This window comes from Ambystoma mexicanum, chromosome 5q (assembly GCF_040938575.1).
Source record: "Ambystoma mexicanum isolate Mex_15411 chromosome 5q, UKY_AmexF1_1, whole genome shotgun sequence".
NCBI lineage: Eukaryota > Metazoa > Chordata > Amphibia > Caudata > Ambystomatidae > Ambystoma > Ambystoma mexicanum.
In genome coordinates, this window is record NC_090933.1 from 987,713,437 (window position 1) to 987,727,253 (window position 13,817).

Sequence of the window (13,817 nt, forward strand, 5' to 3'; positions counted from 1 at the left end):
CCCATTTCAACCAATGACAGGTTCATTATGCGTTTTCCAAACACGTGAAATTAACACTACAGTTGGAAAAGAGGAAAAAAAACTGCCAGCTGGTGGATTGTGCATACGACTTCGGCTGGCTGGAAGGCTGTCATTTGAACCTATAGCCTCTGTCAAAGACCCCACAGCCCCACGCCCGGAGAATAAAGTCATTGTGTAGGTGCGAAAAGCGAGAAAGGACTTTTCAAATGCAATATCGGTAGCAAACTTTACCCCCTACTATCTATGACACATGCTAATGGCACACAACGCAGTATCGGTGTTCTTGCCTTCCAATGCCCGCATACTGCACAGGGACTTGAAAGAAATATGTTTCCACATTTACTTCTTTTGAACAATGTTTTAAAAGCAGGCGGTAGTGTTACGCAGATCCCAGTGCAAAGCACCGCGTTCCATAAATAAACACCTTACTTTTATCGCTGCGTTGCAGCAAGCACTGTGCTTATTTGAAGCTGTGATGAAACGGCGCATGTTACAATGCGCAGTGCTTTCATGAAAAAAGATCTGAAAACAATTTCCAATAAAAGGGAATTTGAGTGAAGTCAGCAGCTGCGCTCCCCGGCACCGTCACCTGTTGGCACCACTGCATGTTTTGCCCCTCAGCCCCCTCTGTGCGCGTCACCAGCAGTTCGTGTTTTGTGAGCTTTCATTGAGATTTTCACATGGCTGTGATGATGCCAGGAGCAGATGTTGTGTGAGGGAGTGGGCTTCCCCGCAGCCTTCTCAAACCCGTGCATACGAGAAGTGCAGCCCTGACTGTCGGTGTGATCAAATACATTATGCTCTGATGAAAAGCCAGCCTGCAGTGGTTTCCTTCGGTGTTCACGTGAAGAAAGCAATATGCCTTCTCTCATCTGAAAGGAGATGGTCTGGAGAGGCGTTCATGCACTCGGATATTGAACGCAACAGAGCTCGGACCGTGAAACTGCTGCAGCTGCTCCGTATCAGGTATTTCCTCGGACCGAGAAGCTGCTGCGAGCTGCTCCGTATCAGGCATTTCCTTGGCGTGCTCCAGCGTTCAGGGCTGCCCGTTTTAGCCCTTTTGCACCTGACTTCCAAATTCCGCAAGAATGAATGAAAGTCATGATTGAGTGACCAGGCTCATTTAGCGGGTGTCCGGGTAAGTGCATCGCTAGGTCAGGGCACTGCCGGGCGCCCTGTAAGTAGGAGCTGTGAACTCTGAAGCAACCGTGCTACATTAATGACCGCTCTGTTGCAGAGTGACCCGTCTGAGGCAAGCCGGAGCTGCAGGAAGGAATCCCCCCACTTCTGCACGGCAAGGTAAGGAGGGACGCGGATTGTGTGCTGTGCTGGGATCACTGTATTCCGTTTTCAACCTTTTAGTGAATTTGCCATTGTCGGACTATCCGTGATTTCATTGTGTCTGTTGACCTAAATTTGACCGTGTTCTCTGGGGGTGGCTGGACAGTTGCTACTTTGCCATTTACATTTACCTGAATGTAACTGTGCAGAATGTGCTGGGAGATGCAATGAGTAGCACTGCCTTCTTAGCACACGATTCTTGCAAAGTGTATATTATATGTGCATACCTCCCGCTGAAAATAGCTAGTATTACTATCCAGTCTGAGGGTACTCACACATCTCACAGCCCTAAAGGGTAGGTTCTTGTGGTGTGTGGCAGCTTTGGTACCCTGATACTTTTCCGTACGCTCGACTGATGTAAATGGCAGACGAAGTAACATGTATATAGGTCATCTGCGTCTTTGTGGTTAAACATGCATTCGGTACAACGGGCGATCATGAATCATGTGAGGGCAGAGTCTCGTGAGGGTACACCACATCATTAGAGAGTCCTGTGAGAGCTCACCACATCATTAGTGAGGGATGGGTCCTGTGAGGGAACACTGCATCATTAGTGAGGGGTGGGTCCTCTGAGGGCACACTAGAACATTAGTGAATCCTGTGACGGCACACCACATCATTAGTGAGTGGTTGGTGATGTGAGGGTGTACCACATCATTAGTGAGTGATGTATCATGTGAGGAACACCACATCAAAAATGAGTGGTGGGTCCTGTGAAGGCACACCACATCATTAGTGAGTTGTGGATCCTGTGAGGGAATACCACATCATAAGTGGGTGGTGTGTCCTGTGAGGCCACACCACATTATTAGTGAGTGGTGGGTCCTGTGAGGGAACACTGCATCATTGTTGAGCGTTGGGTCCTGTGAGGGAACACTGCATCATTATTGAGTGTTGGGTCCTATGGGGGTACACCACATCATTAGTGAGTGGTGAGTCCTCTGAGGGCACACCACATAATTAGTGAGTCCTGTGAGGGCACACCACATCATTAGTCAGTGGCTGGTCATGTGAGGGTACACCCCATCATTAGTCAGTGGCTGGTCATGTGAGGGTACACCCCATCATTAGTGAGTGATGGATTCTGTGAGAAACAACACATCATAAGTGACCAGTGGGTCCTGTTAGGGCAGACCACATAATTAGTGAGTGTTGCATCCTGTGAGAATATATCACATCATTAGTGAGTGATGGATCATGTGAGGGACATCACATCATTAGTGAGTGGTGGGTCCTGTGAGGTCACACCACATAATTGGTGAGTGGTTGGTCATGTGAAGGTGCACCCCATCATTAGTGAGTGGTAAGCCTGTGAGGGCTCACCAGGTCATTAGTGAGTGGTGGGTCCTGTGAGGAAACACCACGTGATTAGTGAGTGGTGGGTCCTGTGAGGCCACACCACATCATTAGTGAGTGGTTGATCATGTGAGGGTGCACCCCATCATTAGTGAGTGGTGAGTCCCATGAGGGCACACCACATCATTAGTGAGTCGTGGGTCTTGTGAGGGCACGTCGGAACATGAGTGAGTGGTGGCTCCTGTGAGGGCACACCACATCATTAGTGAGTGGTGAGTCCTGTGAAGGCACGCCACATCATTAGTGAGTGGTGCATACTGTGAGGGCACCCCATATCCTTAGTGAGTGGGGAGTCATGTGAGGGCACACCACAAAATGAGTGAGTGGTGGGTTCTGTGAGGGCACTCCACATCCTTAGTGAGTGTTGAGTCCTGTGAGGACACACCACATCATTAGTGAGTGGTGGGTCCTGTGAGGGCACACCACCTCATTAGTGAATGGTGAGTTCTGCGAGGAAACACCATAGTATTAGTGAGTGATGAGTCCTGTGAGTGCACACAGCATCATTGGTGAGTGATGGGTCCTGTGAGGGCACACCACAGCATTAGTGAGTGGTGGGTCCTGTGAGGGAACACCACCTCATTGGTGAGTGGTGAGTTCTGTGAGGGCACGCCATATTATCAGTGAGTGTTGAGTCATGTGAGGGCACACCACATCATTAGTGAGTCCCGTGAGTGCACACCACATGATTAGTGAGTGTTGAGTCCTGTGAGGGCACTCCACGTCATTAGTCCGTGGTTGCATTAGTAAAGGAAGAATCAAACAGGGAAGTCTGCAAGCTTTTAGCAAACATTTGACTTGTTAGACATTGCTTTCCGAGTACAAGAATTGTCGTTACTGTTAAAGTTACACCATAGGTACATGGAACGCGGAACATGTGTTAAAAAAGCAATTCGTACTGTAATGCAGTGGATATGTATTTGAACAATGAAACTGTGTTCATACAAGCAAACAGTTGGGAAAACGTCTTGTGAATTGTCTGGGCATCTTTACAAAAGACGAGCATCAAATATTGGAAATTAACTTATTTACATGAGGGCTTTAGTCAGGGTTACCTATAGGAAGATGTAAAGAATTCCCACCCTTATAGGGTCAGTATCAGTATATGATATAACTCCTAAATGATGGTATCTGAAAGCCTTCTACTCGGTATCCATATATTTGGGAGGAGACCAGTAAAGAGGCATCGCTAGGGGTTGACAGTGCTATATATATAAGGAAGACATGAGCTCGTGAAGAATGCACTTGGAGACCATCGACTTAGTAGTAACACTGTCCACTTGTGAGATAAACGGGTGTAATACTTGCAGTGCCCTGACTACTATCCAGAGGCGTTGCTAGGGCGGGGTTTAGGGGGCTATAGCCCCTGGTCTCTTGTCTGTAGCCCCGGATTGAAGCTCAGTGGCTACAACCAAAAGGCCAGCTAACCGCGAGTCCCAACAATCCCGACATTAGTGTAGCCCCAGATCTTTTCCAGACCTAGCAACACCCCTGCTACTATCCATACGCCCTTGCTGTATTTTGTTTAGTTTTAACCAAAGCACCACCTATAAGACACAACCCTTGCACTGGAGTACAGCTAAGAGGATATGGTATGTGAATTTGGAGTTCTTGTTTGATTATTTACAAACCCAATGGCTTCCCATAGGAATGCCAATCCATATGGCCATTACCACCCACTTCCTGCCACTCCCTACCCAAAACACAACCTTCTGGAATCTATTTGATCTACCTTTATCAAGAAATAACATAACACTCTGTGTTCGAAGTGCCAGGCAGTGTCATTACAAAGCAATCCCCTGCGAGTTAATGGCTTTGATGGCCTCCTGCTGTAATAAAAATGTTTTAGCCAAGTGTGCCTTCAGATACTAGATGTATAAGCAGTATATGCCAGTTCGTGTTTTTATTATTGGAGGAAAGTGAAACGTAATATGCGAGAGGTACCAGATATTATCATGTCATGGTGACATGGAAACACAGTAATTACTCAACATTCTTAGGTTTTGGAAACTATGTAGAACACCTGCCTCCCATGCCATATGTTCTATAGGTTAACAAGGTTCTATAGGTGACATGAGTGAAGTCAGGAAAAATCTTCTTTTTTGGTACAACCCTACAATGTTACCGCCCATTGAGACACTTGTGTTATTGATTATCTGGGTTGTAGGGCATCGCATAACTGCATGAGGCCAATATATTCGAGGTACATCTAAAAAGGGGAGCTGCGGCCATGAAGACCATGAATGAGAAGGGTCTAACCATGGGAGCCTCTTTGTCTCTTTCACGTATTCTTGAACCCGTACCCTTCGCACAGCACTGAGGTGAATGGTGGGAGTATCCAGGCAGCCCTCTCCCCTTGCCTGTCACTGATGCCCGGAGAGCCATAGAGAGAAAACAAGGAGGAAGGAAGGAGGGAGTTAAAGAGAGTGACCGAGTTGCAGAGTGAGAATGGGAGCTGTTTGAAATGTTTAGTGGCAGGAGTGAGGCGCAAGTGGGGAGAGATAGGGGTAGTGCCAGCGGGGGCAGAGGTGAGGGGGAGCGAACAAGCCATAGACACAATTTCCAGGTTACCATTCTTCTTACTGGGCACCAATACCAGTGCTATCAAGCCCAAAAACGTGAAGTTTACCATTGCAGCCAGTCTCCTGCATCTATTCAGGGTTCACCACTGCACTAGTGCAGTGGAGTCGACAGGTCCATCATGATCCACCGTTGCTGCAGTGCAAGGGACACATTTATGCCAGCATGATAGTGCCCCAATACACCTTCATGTTAATCAAAATTAAATGATGCTGCAGTGCATTGATCAACACTATCAAAGTGTAAAATAGCCAAATGCCATCATTGCCCCCTCTTGCTGTGGTCTAGGGGCCTCCAGTATAGTAGTGTGGCAGACCCTCATGGACTGTCATGGCCAACTCCTTCTACAGTGCAGGCTCCAGCACCGTGCTAATGTAGTAGGGTCACATAGAACAATGTGTGCAACTTTTGTTCCAGTGCAGGGGTCACTGTTATAGTAGTGTTGTAGAGCCCTGAAGACCATCAAGTCCAACTGATACTGAATTGCTGTCACTGCAAGTGTAGGCATAATAGAGTTCTATACACCATCAAGTCTACCTCATTCTGCAGTGCAGGGACCCCCATTGAGCCAGTGCAGCAGACATCTATGGACCATCATGACCCACTGAAGCCTCAGTGCAGGAGTCACCACTAGTGTAGTAGACCCTCACTAGCTCCATCATCTGCCATCTTGGCACCGAATACTATACACACTCTCCAGCCGAACACATGCTGTGGCAGCCCAGCTGCTGTGTGGTCCCCTGCCTCTGAACCACCACCCAGCGAACTCTACAACTCATCCAGCAGCTCACCACCCTAAAGAGCACTCTACACCACCAGCCCTTCAAAGTTCTCGGGGCAAAACTCATTAGTTAGCAACTGAGCAGGGTTACAATACTTGGGCTTCCCGTATGCCAATACACAAATCACTTAGGAGCTCATTTTCGATGAGCCGTACCATTCATTACGTTCTTAAATGGCCCGCATAGGACTGTTATGTATTTAATTAACGGTGGAGCATAGTCTCATTAATTTGTATGGCGGAAATGAGGGGTAGATTATGAGTTACGATTCTGCCACATCTCTTTCCTCTAATCCATTCAAATACACAATGAAATTGAACCAGCGTATATTTTCATGCTCGCGCAAATACTATGGGCCTCATCCCGAATTGGCCAGTACCCCGGCGGTATTACCACCGGGTCACCGTCCGCCCTAATAGCGTTACTGCCAACCAGTCTGGCGCTATTAGTGCCAGATCAAGGATTGGGCGGTAACTGTAATTCCCCATGGACCCAATGGGGAATTTTCAGCACAATTAGCACACGCTAATAGCGCAGCGCTAATTGCGCCCGAAAATGGGAATTTTTACTGCACTTTTGCCCCCAGCTCGGAGCTGGGGGGGAAGCCAAACCCATGTTTGGGTGGACCCTTAAATGCGGCGGTAATAGCGTTAGTGCCTCATTTAAGGGCTACCTCCCAACTCATGATGAGGCCAAATGGATTTCTATAAAGTCCGCCTGCATTTTACAGCAGCAGAAACCAGGTGAACTGCATAGGAATCCATCGTAAACATCAAGAAGCGTTTTGTAATTTTGAATGGTGGAATGCAAAAGGGTGGCATACAAGTGTGTACGCTGATTATTTACACTCCACATTTGCACTTCACCATGCAAACGAGGAACATGGCACAGCGGGACATGTTTACACAAAAGTGTAAACACAGCAGGACCTGCCGTGTCATTAGACTTGCACTTGCAAATGACCTCCTTAACCTCTTCTGCGACGCAGAACACAGGCACTTTAAGCCCAAACCTGGTCTCACGCTTATGTTCCTGAGTCCAACAGGCTTCCCAAATGGCGAAAGCCACGGCATCTAAGACCCAATTCCATTCCATAGACCATGCTACATTGCAGATGAGTCAATATTGGGAATCAAAAGCACGCCCACCTTTAGAAGCCATTCCATGCATCTTCAGACTGCTTTCCTAACCCTGCTCACATTATCAATCTACTCAAAGCAAACACAGACCTGCCCCATGTCATCATGGGTGATATTATAGCCGGCCTCTTCAGTGAAAAGTCCTCTACTGTACAGCACCTTGCAGACAAGCATTGCTCAGGTTCCCAAAACATTGTTTTTTTAAAAAGAATCTTCTAACTAGGACATTGCCAACTCAAACCACAGCTGGGTCCTGAAAGGTGCTTTAATTTATTTCTCCAATGTTTATGACACTGCAAAAACATTTCAGGAAGAACACGTAGGCTTAAGTTGTAAAGATTTTTATAGATGCTATTAAATTAACTTTTTCCAATGTTCCTATAATGTCACAGTTCATTAATCCCTCACTTCACTTCTCTCCCCTCCTGCCTCCCCCTCTCCACCTGCTCCTCTGCCTTTTTTGATCGAGTGCTCCTTTACTTCTAGCCACGTGTACATGTGTATTCAATACGCACATTCCCCCATGCACAGACTAGCCTGCCTTCACCGGCTTTCGCCATGTTGCCACCGCCTTCATGGGATTGAGAATACCGTAAAAAAGGCAAGGATGTCTTTTCTAAATATGTTTGGTAATAAAAGTACTATGAAAAAAAACCTTCCAGTTTGTCTAGGGACAGGCACGTGTACTCTGCGTCCTCACGCACTCACTGAAGACATCGAGGGCTCGTTTTGCACTGGGTAGTAGTAAACCAGGGCACACAAGCAAGTTGTGACGAGTTTACGCTATGTGTTTGCAGTCTAGGCCATTCGTTTATGTATTTATTTTATTTCTGCATTTGTTGCAGCTCACTGAACCCTTGGGTAACCAGGCGCCGAAGGGCACGAAGTCAAATTAGCGTTTCGACTTTACTGCCCTCCTCGGCGTTTAAAATGCACTTGTTTTTATGCCTGCAGGAGATGTTCATGCACGCATTAAGTGGAATGGGTTCCTAGTAAACCTTCTGAAAGCTGGCCGATTCCATGGGAATCCAGTGTGAGTGCACTCTGCAAAGGGTCGTTTGCAGGCAGCATTTATATATCTTACAAAACAGTACAACCAGAGAGTAACAGAGATTCTCCTGGTTTTACTCGTCGCTGTTGTACTCCAATTTGTAAAAGGATAAGGGCTTATTTTGTACAAAAGTGCCAATTACAAGCTTGTACCATCAACATTAGCACTTAAATGATGTTGTGTGCCATCTATGACATTTTATTACATTGCAAAACGGTGCGCTACATGAAAGAGTAACACCAGGTGAAATCGCCTGTGTTTGTTTTATGATCCTTTTGGTAGCAAAGGTAAATGTGGCCTGAAATGTATGTTTTGCAAACGACATTTACCAACGGAGTCCTTTGGAATCTGCCTGCCTGTGGGCGTGTTAAAAGGAGGAGGTGGAGTCCATGGGAGTTCATCCGTTTTGCGCTCTTACTATGGAGATGAAGGAGGATTCACGGGGAAAATTCGTCCTGCTTCCAAAGGAATAGGAAATGGGCCATTGCTATAAATCAAGGCGCCGGCACATCATACCTTGTTTTTATGCCCTGATTTTATGACCACTCCACCCAATATTGCGTGCTGGGCACCCGACATCACGTAGAGAGTCACACCCAGAGTAACTACAGCCTCCGAAACCCAGTTTCCTCAATCCAATCCTGAGTGATGAGGGACATCACTGGCTGCCCTTTCTGAGGCTTGGGCTGTGCGTCAAGGTCGCCCTCCCACGGACACACACCTGAGAAGGCTGCAGCACTCAGAAGCCCTCCCCTCAGGCAGATTCTCACCTGTCTGTGCCTAGGGGCAGAGGATTTCACAGCGTTGGCGTTATTTGTCCCTTACAAAATACTTAACTATTGGAGCCGAAATTAATCGAAGGGTGTGTCTATGGCCGAATAGAAAGTATTTCAAATCAATAAACATACTTTTAAACATACAGCAACAATGAATGCATGGCTGTTATTTATATTCAGTGTCAAACATGTCTGATCTCCAAAGGCTATACCAGGAATAATAATCAGTGCAACCTGTGGATTGTTCGAGAACTGAACGCTGCGGGTGACAAAACAGGTTCCAAAAATAAGCCCAAAATTCCTGGTCCGGATTCGAAATATTATCTTAAGAACAACCTCCTTCCAACTAAGTGTTAAACATGTTGCCTAACTATCACTACCTGGTCTTTCAGGTATTTTAGAAAAGAGGCAGGATGCAAGAGCCTGATGTCAAGGCTAGGACGAACCCCAGAAGGTTCCAGAACTTCGCCCTGCCAGATGCGCCTGCGCGCGCCGTTGCCCCTTTCTCCAGTCCACCGTGTGACTCTGCTGCCCTGGCCCTCTCAACACTCGTGTCAACTGTGTGGCGGCACACGGGCTCACCGGCGCAATTTCACAAATGACGCCTAAGGTCAAAAGCATCATTGCGCATGACACTTAAATGGAATGAAAGCGCAGGCTTGTTTACCTCTGAAGAATTTCCAATGTAATCAAATTAAATGAACTCTGGCTTCTGGGTGAAGTGCCCATTTCAAACAGGAAACCAAATCAACAGTTTTTTTTCTGTCAAAATCTGCATTGCTTATATCGTTTTTTTTTCCTTTTCTTAATTATATGCACAACGTTTAGACGGAGCTGGATGTGTTGGTGCACGGGGTGAGTTACCATATGAAATGTGTTTTTCACATGTTTTAGAGTAATGCTTTCGGAGACACTCCACTGCGCGACTCCTGCTGCCAAAACCCTCCGAACACTCGTGACAATTTGCTTGGTGGCGCCAGAGTTCAGCTATCTAATTTCACAAGTGACAACTAAGGTCAAAAGCATAATTGGACACGCCACCTAAATGGAAGCAAAGTGCAGGAATCGTTTACCTCTGACGTCTTCCCCATTCGATCAAATAAACGAGCTTTGGCTGTTAGGTCAGTTGCCCAATTCACACAGGAAACCACATCAACGGATATTTCTGACAAAGAAAATCTGCATTGTCAATCACCGTGTTGACTTTTTGAAAATCGTTTGCACATGTTGCTGTACTCCGTTATCACGTGAGATGTGTTTTTCGCTGATGTTCGCTTTTTAAGTCATGCTTGCAGAAGCAGACCAGTTAGCATTTTCCGATCGGGAACGATGCACGTGTGAATTGCGATTTTTTGGGCAACTTTTCAAAACGGTGACAATTTTACCAATACGAAGCATGACTGATTTTTGATGGCATCTATTGTAGTGAAGAATCAAACAAGCTAATCTTCCGCTGCATGCGTACGGAGAAAACTCTTTAAAACCCTGTGAGTGCTGCACTCTTTCAAACTCGCTGACAAAAAGTCTCTTTTACATGGATCGACCCAGCGAACTACAACGCCGGTTTGATGGGTGAAGAACCACTGCTGCGATTAAAGTGGTCCTGCTGTAGAGCTCAGAACTGCTATTTTGTTCTTGTAGAACGAACCTCTGCTAGCCCGAATGATCCCGGCATTAGTGATCCAACTCATAATACTTTTGTTTTTATTTTCTCCCTAAAGAGCGTAAAGTATTTTCACAAAACTTTCCATTCCAAAAATATTTCTGCCACAAACAACATTTTCTTAAAATCTCAATAGAGAGGAACACAGGAATTTAAAATAGAATCTCCATTCAAATTGTACTCATTTAACAGGTAGCTAATGAATGCATACCATGCAAAAACATAGCACATAAGGCAAATGTTGGTTTCAGAAGAGATACACGTGATGGGGATCAACCCATTAAGTGCTTCTCCTTGGAAGAGTGACGGATGACCTAGGCTAATGGCTGCTTTGTACATCTCACTGCCTCTGGAGACCAGAAGTTGGACCATATGGGCGGAATTATTCCATATGGTGTTATGCCTTGGATCCTTGTCTATGCTCAAACATGGCTTACCAACATATGTCAACCACTGCCTGCTGTCTACTAGCCCAACAGATATTCACCATCGCCCAATGAATGAGAAGACTGTTTTGAGAGACAAAATTGTAAGTGTTTGTGCAGGGATCTGTTATATTGTAAGTCTTGTCTTGTCACTGGCATGGAGTGCTTGCTATCAGAATGTTGATGTATTAATAAGCAGCTCAGTAGAATGTTGTGTGGATCTGTGAGTGAATGTTCTAAGAGTGTCGGTTGGGGGCCTGAGTTGTGTATAGTAGGATGGCCGGTGCGTCTACTCCTCTGTATGTAGTGTCAAATACCAATCCATGTTCCTGTCCTGTCTTATATGTTACTCTACATACACATGAGTAACTGGATTATGTATATACTGTACATTCTGTATAATAAAGCTCTACCTGGACCAATATGAGAGTCCACAGCAGGTCTGTGAATGAGTGCTGAGCTGATTGACAACAAAGAGACTTTATAACAGGATCCCATCAGTACTTCTCTTTAGAAGACTGTTCCTGCGCCAGACTTCCCTTCCGTATTCTCCTTCGAGCTCTACGTTCTGAGACCATTTGTAAAAGCAAAGGAAATATCGAGACTGAGTACCCTAAAAGGAAATACACCAAACACGGGCTTATAAAGATTCACATATCTTTATTCTGATACTGTACAGTTACAAATAAACAAAATCAGATAGCTATCTGGCCCTCAGTACATCACAGCGAATACCAGCCCTTTCGGTGTGAGAAGTGAGAGGTAATGGACGTCTAAAAGTTGTGCATTTTATACATTTCCAATCATAATGTCCAGCCCCTCTGCACGTTAATAATCCATGGTCTAGAGTTCGTGCCGAGTTCACTTCTGGCTTGTCCGACAATATGCACATGGATCATCCTCAGTTTACATATAAACAAGTTACAATGGCAACAGTGTATTCTTGGATTTAACAATAAGCCTTAACACATGTCCTTTACAATGCAGTTCAGCTAGTGTCCACGTTCAGTATTTGTTCAACATTGTGGTCGATGTATGTTCGTGGATCAGACCTATTGGCGCAGACAATCCTCTGTCTACAAGTCAGGCATGGGACAAGGTCTCTTTACTCAACCCAAACATTCGGCCAACGGACAGTTTACACATTAACTAACGTACAAGGTGCAGGACGGCTCAGTTACAAGCAGGAAACACTGTCCACCATTTTAGAACACAGAGTTACATTGGAATGGAAATCAAAATGGCGGATGGATCTAAAATGGCGGCGAAATCGATCTAGAATCGGAACTTTGCAACACGGTTTTCTTCGCAGAGTGACTGGGATTAGGCCAATATATACAAGAAAGGAGGCACAATATGATATCCCATTTAACAAACCCTCCTTATGGCCTAAACCAAGCGCTAAACTACTTCTAGTCACTTTACGAGTAACTCCATGTCTCAATGTCCATACATCCTGAATCACTATCGTAGATATCGATCTCCATGAGGTCAGATACTGAGATTTCTTTCAACACAAATTCATTGGTCATTTTCTCAGGGGCGCATACCTTGTGTACTAATGTACCCATTGCTTGTGCACAACATCCTCCTATCATTGAACATATACCATGAAGACATTGTATACAACAACAGAAAAACAATAGAATACCTAAAATAATCAGCAAAACCGAAAGTAGCTTCCATCCCGGAGATCGCAAGAAGTCCCAGAACCAAGCGCTAAGATCCCAGTTCCCCTCGGAACATGCACTTCTGAACTAAGGACATGCAGATTTTGTATTCCTCCAAAGATAGTTGGGGAGGAATCTGGCACGAAAACACAACAAGCAGACCCCACTAATTTACATACCCCACCACGCGCAGCTAGGATGACATCTAATGCCATCCGGTTCTGAAGTGCTACTAACCTTATCGCTTTTTGTTCTAAAGTCATGTTATAGAGTATGTCAGTGGTCCGGTTGATGGTCCTCTCCAGTACTCTCGCTAGTCTTCTGATATCCTCTGAGTTCAATATTTGCCCCCAAAATGGTACAAAGGATTTAGCTACATCACTCAGAACTTGTGCTGAAGTATCGCCATTCTCGTCCCGCCTTGGACGAGCCTTTGAGATTTCTACAATACTAGCAATGAATACCCCGGGTAACAGAATCCCTAAATAACAGGTTCCGTGCCAATCCCTGGGTAACCATGGGAAAGTTACATTACCGCAAACAAAGTAGACAGGTTCGCCTACATACAAAGGTCTGCCCTCACTAGTCAAGTTCGCAACGTTGGCGCAACCCTTGAAATCACCCATTGAATTTGTACCATTCCTCTGTATGCAGAAAGAAACTGAATCGGGGCTGTGGTTAACAGTATAAGAAGGTGGTGTGGCATCCTTATTGCCTATAGGTGCCATCTTGAAAGAGATCAAAGATTAAAAAGGATGGGACAGTCTATCAGAAGGCCTAACAGAAGCAACATTAGGCTTGCTCCTATTCGCAAAGAGTGAGCATCCCAGGGGCGTTAGAACACATTTCTCAAAGTCATTCAAGTTAGTTCCATCAAAGTTCCCCGAGATGCTATCGTTCCATCGGCCAAAGAATAGTGCCCTTAAAGAAACAAAGCATGCAGTAGTCAATGTTAAAGGGTGAATATACCAGCCCAGCCCCTTATCCCCATGTTGCGGTAAATGCGAGCAGAC

At 45.6% G+C, this 13,817-nt stretch overlaps 1 protein-coding gene across 2 annotated transcripts in view; it reads left to right on the forward strand.

Moving 5' to 3' along the window:
• Positions 1–559: 559 nt before the first annotated feature.
• Positions 560–13,817, forward strand: part of TRHR (thyrotropin releasing hormone receptor) — a 636,504-nt gene continuing 623,246 nt past the window's right edge. The window contains exons 1-2 of one of the 2 annotated variants that reach the window (XM_069621509.1): positions 560–1,159; positions 1,259–1,320. The gene's annotated coding sequence lies outside the window, so the exon portion shown is untranslated. Of the gene's footprint in view, positions 1,321–13,817 lie in introns of both variants that reach the window. The other variant, XM_069621508.1, reaches the window with a different exon arrangement.